This window comes from Papaver somniferum, chromosome 7 (genome assembly GCF_003573695.1).
Source record: "Papaver somniferum cultivar HN1 chromosome 7, ASM357369v1, whole genome shotgun sequence".
NCBI lineage: Eukaryota > Viridiplantae > Streptophyta > Magnoliopsida > Ranunculales > Papaveraceae > Papaver > Papaver somniferum.
The window spans coordinates 9,716,780-9,724,577 of record NC_039364.1 but is presented as its reverse complement, the minus strand read 5'-3'; positions in this window follow the sequence as shown (position 1 = coordinate 9,724,577).

Sequence of the window (7,798 nt, the reverse complement as noted above, 5' to 3'; positions counted from 1 at the left end):
AATCCTGCTCAAGTTAGAGAAAAAAATTCCCTAGCTAAGCTTTATGTAGTCAAAGCTCCCAAACACGGCCTTAAGGATTTTGGCCTTACATGGGCCCATGTTTCAGCTTTTCCAATGGATACACATCTCAAGTTACTTCCTACTAACGGTGTGGAATTAACAGATCCAAGCTCTTTTCGCCGTCTCATTGGTTGTCAATTATATCTTACTGTCACTCGTCCTAACATCACTTACTCAGTCAATTATCTGAGTCAGTTTTTGCAGAATCCAAAATTAGCTCACATGGATGCTGCTCAGCGTATTCTACGTTTTCTCAAAGGAACTTTTGGACATGAAATATTTCTGTCCTCATCCAATTCTCCATCCTTTCACGGTAATACAGACTCTGATTGGGCAGGCTGCCCAATTACTCGTCGTTCTACCACTGGATATTTTGTTACCTTAGGTAATAGTCCAATTTCTTGGAAATCAAAGAAACAGACTACTATGGATCATTCATCAGCTGAAGCTGATTATAGTGCTTTGGAAAATCTAACCCCTGAGCTTCAATGGTTAGTTTATCTCTTCAAACACATGCACATTTCTTGTACTCTTCCTATCACTATTTCTTGTGATAGTCCTGCAACAATTAATTCATATTGCTCAAAATCTGGTATTTCACGAGCGTAATAAACACATCGATATTGATTGATATTTTTTTCGTGAAAAGTTAATAAGTGGATTGATTCTACCAAAACATCTTTCGTCGTCCGATCAACTGGCTGATGTTTTCACGAAGCCTTTGGGAGCTCCGCAATTTGGTCGTCTAGTTGGAAAGTTTGGCGTTCGTTCAGGCTCTCCCCCTCCAACTTGAGGGGGGTATTAAGTTTATCAGTCCCTTGATAAACTTGGAAAGAAGATTAACACATGCAATGAAGAATATGGAAACAAGATTAGTATGCATGCAAAGAATAATATGTGATTGAATACATGCAAATAAGAATATGGAAAGAAGATTAGTACATGCAAAGAATAATATTGATGTAATTAGTTTTAATTTCTTTATTTTATTTATAGGAATACATTTAATTCTCTTGATGTAATTAAAATATTAGGATCTTTACTTGTTCTATGTAATTGTATAATCAATATATATACAACATAATGAAATCAATCTCATTACAGTTGTGTGAGATTCAAAACCCAAACAAATATTTCTTTAGGTTGTAATCATTGGGTTGAGGTACACCTCTTAAATGCCTCTTTAAAACCTAAATAAGAAAAACTGGTTCTCAAAGGCTCACTATCATAATTTACCTATTCACATAGGGTAGGTAGTTTTAGATAAATGTACTTATCCACACAAGATAGGTAGTATTTAATAAGAATGCAAGTTAAGGGATGAAATCAAAAGGCTCACTATCATACTTTAACTATTCACATAGGGTAGGTAGTTTTAGATAAGTGTACTTATCCACACAAGATAGGTAGTATTTAATAAGAATGCAAGTTAAGGGATGAAATCAAATTTATTGTTGCAACTTCTAATGTTTGTCTTTCTTAAAGCAGGTACTTTAATTCGTTTGACCATGACAACTTGTATTTAGCTTATTTTAATGTAGTATTGTTGTTTAGCCGTAGAAATGCGAATATATATATATGAGGAGCGTTAAAGGTATATCAAAAAGAAACATGCATTAAGCTTCAAACGTACTAACATTAGACAACAAGTTCATATTTAACCTTAACCGTTGGATTATCCAAAAGGTAACCAGTCGGCTATTATTTGTACCCGCCTTTAGGAATCATGTTACATGAACCAAAATACAACATATATCGTATATCCAACAATAATAGGTGACTCATCCTTGAAACCCCAAAACGCCCAACATTGTAAAAACCTCAAGAAAGTGAGGCCAAACATGTTGGAAAAAAATTGAAATGAATATGGAAAGCTCTGTATACTTTTTCTCATTTCCATTGTCATTATTTTTCTCTTTTAGTAATAAATTATGGGTATCATCGAGATGGATCATCGATTGAACAAGATGAATCAAACATAAATAATAAAAAAACACATGAGAATTAAAGTGGTTCGGCACTAACGCCTACGTCCACTAAGAAACCCCGAAGGGTGAAATGTTATTGATCTTCAACTCATACTGCGATTACTTTATATTTACACTAGAATTCTATTTATAGAGTTAAATAAATCTAAACCTAAGAGATAATACAATATCTCTTGTTTGACTAGATATACCGTAAATCTAGAAAACTAATTACATAATATTCAAGATTTAATGTTGGACTTGGTCTTCACTTCACGTGCAATGACCACTGTCACCTTATTTCCTCTTTATGTGTGTACGGTCTTCTTGTGCACACACGGTGTGATTTATGGGTATCATCGAGACGGATCATCGATTGAACAAGATGGATCAAACATAAATAATAAAAAATACATGAGAATTAAAGTGGTTCGGCACTAATGCCTACGTCCATTAACAAACCCCGAATGGTGAAATCTTATTGATCTTCAGCACATACTGAGATTACTTTACATTTTCACTAGAACTCTATTTGTAGATTCAAGTAAACCTAACCTAATAGATATTATAATATCTATCTAGAAAACTAATAACATAATATTCTAGATTTAATCTTAGACTTGGTCTTCACTCCACGTGCAATGAGAATTGTTACCTAATTTCCTCTTTATGTGTACGGTCTCCTTGTACACGCATGGTGTGATATTCCAATACGCTCCCTCAAGTTGGACATGGAAATGTTTGAAGTGTTCAACTTGAACAATCAAAGATGGAAGAAATTCTTGGAAACACACCTTGTACTTGAACTTCGTACGCAACACTTGATACGGAACTTGAACTTCAATCACGACACTTGAAACTTGAAACATGAAACATAGTATAATACAGTTACGGAGTGACGTAACTGCAAAAATAGGTCTTGACTTTTAATTGAAATAGAGTGAAATGGCTAGAACGGGCTTGACAAGGTGGATGGTAAGCCGGTAAGCGGGTTTTGACTGAAAAGGTAAAACAAAGCCCAAATTTTTGTTTTGCTTTCGTCCCTTTTTTTTATCGGTCAAAGAGAATAGATTAATAGGCACACAAGCCGTGTGTTGTCGGAAACAACTGTCAAGGAGTGAAACATCCCACACAAAAAGCAAGAATACAAAAACAAAGTTAAACTAAAGAATTTCGTAAGAGTACAACGAGTATCGTCCGAAGAAGACACTTGTGAGGCCTAGAATACAATAACGACTTATAAACCAGTAGACCTCTTCCTATTGTCAATTAGAAAACTCCTCAATATCTTCTATAGCTAAATCGTTGTGATTTTTTGCAAGATCTTTAAACATTTCTTCACGATCAGGCTTTCGAGTTGGGAAATCTAAGCCCAATGAATAACCAAAATCTAACAATTTATCTGCCGAGACTTTGTTTGGATGAATTAGAAATCTTTTTCTTTTTTAAACTTGAAAGAGAACCACTGGGAAACATACCAGTACCTTTGGACTTTATTCTTAATCTCGTACAAATTCCTGTAGATGGTTTGGATGTAAACGGCTTTGCGATGCTTACCTTTGAGTCTTCCAAAACTAACTGGGAAGTGGCTGCCTCACCTTCTTCTTCTTCTACTTCTTCGAATCCATGAAACCTGTAATGGGTCTCAAAACCAGGGGGATGGAAGGATCAGTAGATGAGGTGTTTGCATCATCTAAAACTGGTTGACTTTTTATTTCTTTATATCCATCTTCTTATCTTCTTTTTGTTCATTTTCCTTGATATTCTCTTGTCTAACTTTCCTTGGTTTGTTCTTTTTACTAGAGCTAACCTTCCAAACTCCATCTGACGTTTCAGTGGAAGAATCAAATGCATTCCCTTTGTCGCTGGCTCCGGGAAATTGCATAATCCTATTAAAATCACTAACCATTCAAATCACTAATTCCATTCAAATCACTAACCCATGCAACAGAGTTAACTCATGTAGTACTACATGGTGTTTCTGTATGAATCCTATTAGTCTTATATTCCGGAGCAATAACACACTTGGATTCCCAAAGCTTCTACAATTTAGAGAAAGCAATAGGTTTCCAAGGATACTTAGCCTTCACCTCAAACCTCTCATTATCAATTTGAAAAGGAAGAACACTAGGAAAATAACAATTAGCATCTATTTCCACATATGGGTTTGTTCATCCTAGTTTTCAAGAAAGTTTGTTCATCTGTCATTATGGGTTTCTCCACTAGGCTAGATATCCTTGATAACCCTAATTCATTCCATAGATGAAATGGGACATCACTAAGATTCATACAAACAAGGATAGTTTTAATTGATCCAATTTGTTGCTCAATAAAAGGTGACCAAGGTCTAATTATAAACAACTTATTAGCAATAAAAACAGAACATGTCTCTAGGATTCTAGCTCTATCTTCTTCCTGCATAAACTTGAAGAAGAATGCATTCTCTCCATGAATGGGCATTGAGAAGTCGCCTTTGGTTTTCCATAGAGATGTTAATCTCTCTTTGACAAAAAGGAAAAGACGGCTTGTTCCCCACAAAGTACCCTACTACAAACACTACACCAAATTCTGGGATTAGAAACAGAACTGAGCCGTTACTAAAACGGGTTGTAACGGCTTTTTTCTGTTGCAAAAATGGCGTTACGTTTTTTTTGTAACGACAATGGGGCCGTTACGAAATTTGGTTGTAAAGGCTCTAGTAACAAGTCACGGCCGTTACTAATTTTCAGGTGGTAACAGCTACGGGCCGTTACGATTTTTTTTGTAACAACGTGGTCGTGACATCCTACAGCCGTTACGAATGTTTTAGTAACGACAAAAAAATTACTGCTACTCAACATTTACCTGGTCAATATTGACCAATTTGACCAGGTCAAGGCTGACCGGCAGTTTATTTTCTGCCTGAAATAAGCCGGGCATTTCAAATATCCAGCATACACCTACATTCCATCCATAATCCACGTTCAATACTTTCTTCAATCAATTCATTTCAACATTCAATCAATTCATAAAAGAATACAAACTCAAAATGAATACAAATTCTTTCAAGTACAAAAAAAAAATCTGTTAAGTATCAAATTATGAGGGAAGTCATAGAAGCCTACTAAGTTCCTAAGTTCAGCTCATTCTCACTTAAATCACTATAAGAAGAAACTACATGGAAACTTACTCAAAACTTGCAGTTGCTAAGGGACATAATGGCTGCCATTTAATGGTAGAACCTCTTGCTTGAGATCTGCCATCGCATAGCTGAGGAGATATGAAAACAACAGTAAGACATCTGAGACAGATACAATGTGCCGTCAAATTCATGTATATTTCTAAGCCACGAGTATTTATAACAACTATGTTGTTGCAACCGAGAAAATAACCACAAAACTATACAATCATGTAAAGCACAGCCATTGAGAATCTACAACAAAATTATGTGACAGAAACTTGGCAGATATCAATTAGTGGCCAACAACGCAAGGATGAAAGATCGAACAAGAGTACATTACGTCTACCTAATAGCATTTTAAACTTTAAAATATTGGAAACCCAAAATGCCCAGTGACAATCAATGAAAAGAGAAAAATAAATGAGGAGTTTAGTAGTAGACAGTATAAGAACACTTACTATTAGAACCCCAATTGGAGCCAATCATTCAATCCCTTAAGCTTTGATCATTTGGTTAAGATTTGATCACTCCAGCTGCATCAAGCAATGCCTTCCATGCATCTCCTATGAAAATTGTAATCACATTGAATTAGTTTAAGTTACATAAAATCTCAAGTAAGGAATCAATATAACGGATAACTCAAACCAACATGTCATTTTAAAAAAGAAAAATGGACTAAAGCATCAAACGTACTAAATTTTTAAACAGATAAATTAGTTTCTATTTCATATATGTATCCCTGTAAACGGAATATGAAGGATATATCACTTTTCTTGAAACGTTCCTTCAAAGAAACTATTATTAACAACTATTGAAATGCATAGAAAATAGAAATAGTCAAGTAGAAGGTAGATTTAACATTTGTATAGACGTTTTCGAAGAAACAGTAGATGTGGTGCCTTAAAGAATTTCAGTAACACACAATCATCCAAGAGCCAAACATAATGCAGGAAGATGAAGGAAGCTATTTATACCTGTCCAAGGAGTATTTCACTCAACTCACTCATTGAAGGAGTTCTTTCAACAGCATGAACCAGACAACATATTAACATTTTTTTTGTCAACCACGATAAAGTATAAATGCAACAAAACTTAGACTGTCTTTTAACTCCATTGACGCGTGATTCTTTCCTACCAGCTGTGAGGTTCCTCAATTCCAAGACCTTTCATGTCAATTTAGTTGCTAAGTTTCTAATGTGTACGTTAGTTAAGTGGTAATAGATAACTTGCTTGTATAACATCCGTTGATTAGCTACGTGTTAAGGTATTTTCTCCTCTTTGGCATTTTAGTGGTAAAAGTAGAAGCATGCTCGAGCATTTCTAATACTTCTCAATTTCTTAGAGAAAAACACATATCTTGATGTCCCACGACGGTCTAAAGCTCTATCCACATGATAATCACCACAAAGCACAAACATGCATGCTTTCTTCTAAAAAATGTGTTGTATTGAGTGCACTCATGGAAATTAGGTACCAATTGAAAATTAAACAAAGAGTATATAAATTAGAAGGAAGTAGCCTAAGACAGAATGTCCTAATTCTATTATCGTAGGCAGGATAAAGTGAAATATACATAAGATTTTAGCTACCTATAAATTTGCACCTACTTACAAACAATCAGGCGAAATAAAATACATAAGAAATCTAATTGGATCAATCCTTCTTTACATAATAATAATACTGTGATTGTGTATTCTTCTAAAGATATATACTAGTGGAATAAAAAAAACTGCAATATTTTAAAAACAACGTACCAATGACAGAGACCGAAACCTTGCCCATTGTCCTTTCAAGCTAGTTAACACCTCTGGGTTGTAACTTGTAAGTAACTCTTTTGACCTCCACGGGTGGTGACCGTCCCTACAATGTTCATCTAGTTGCAATCCCATCTGCAACTGATTCTTCTATTCCCAACAATTCACAGCCGAACAACCACCATAACTCAGCCATCAGTAACACAACAACACCACTTTTTGACCTAGCCATCCTTCCTTATGATCTCAAACTGCATCACCAGAACCAACATCCTCTTACCTTTGACAACATTAGATTAAACCCATTTCCATCTGCAATCAACAATAACAGCTCAACTAATTTAACCAATCTCCGTCTTCTATTGCTTGAACCAATTACCGAAAACAACCAATCTCCGTCTTCTATTCATGAAACATACCTTCCATACTCAACCTTTCTGCAATTTCAGTTCACCACCTAACTCAGCTATAAATGCTCAAACAAGCACCCATTTCAGCTACCTCCTTCCATCATCACAGCAAACAACTCACTTCCTTGGAAGCCTCTTGTTCTTGACCATCTCCTCCATTTTCTTCTTCCACCACTGCAACAAACTCAAACCATAATTTCTTCTCAGAATCCAATTTACCTTCAACCCCATCAAGAACAAATATATACAAACTGAAAGCTATCTAAAATCAAATCAATTCTATGGGTACTAGATATTTAACGCTTCTGACTACAGATTTAAAGACCAATTTTTGATCAAGATTAAAGATAGAAATTTTTTCCAGATTTTAAGATCAAGAAACCCTAGAATTTTTTTTTGAAATTTTTCGAGATTTTGATCTCAAAAGTAAGATTGATATGAGATAAT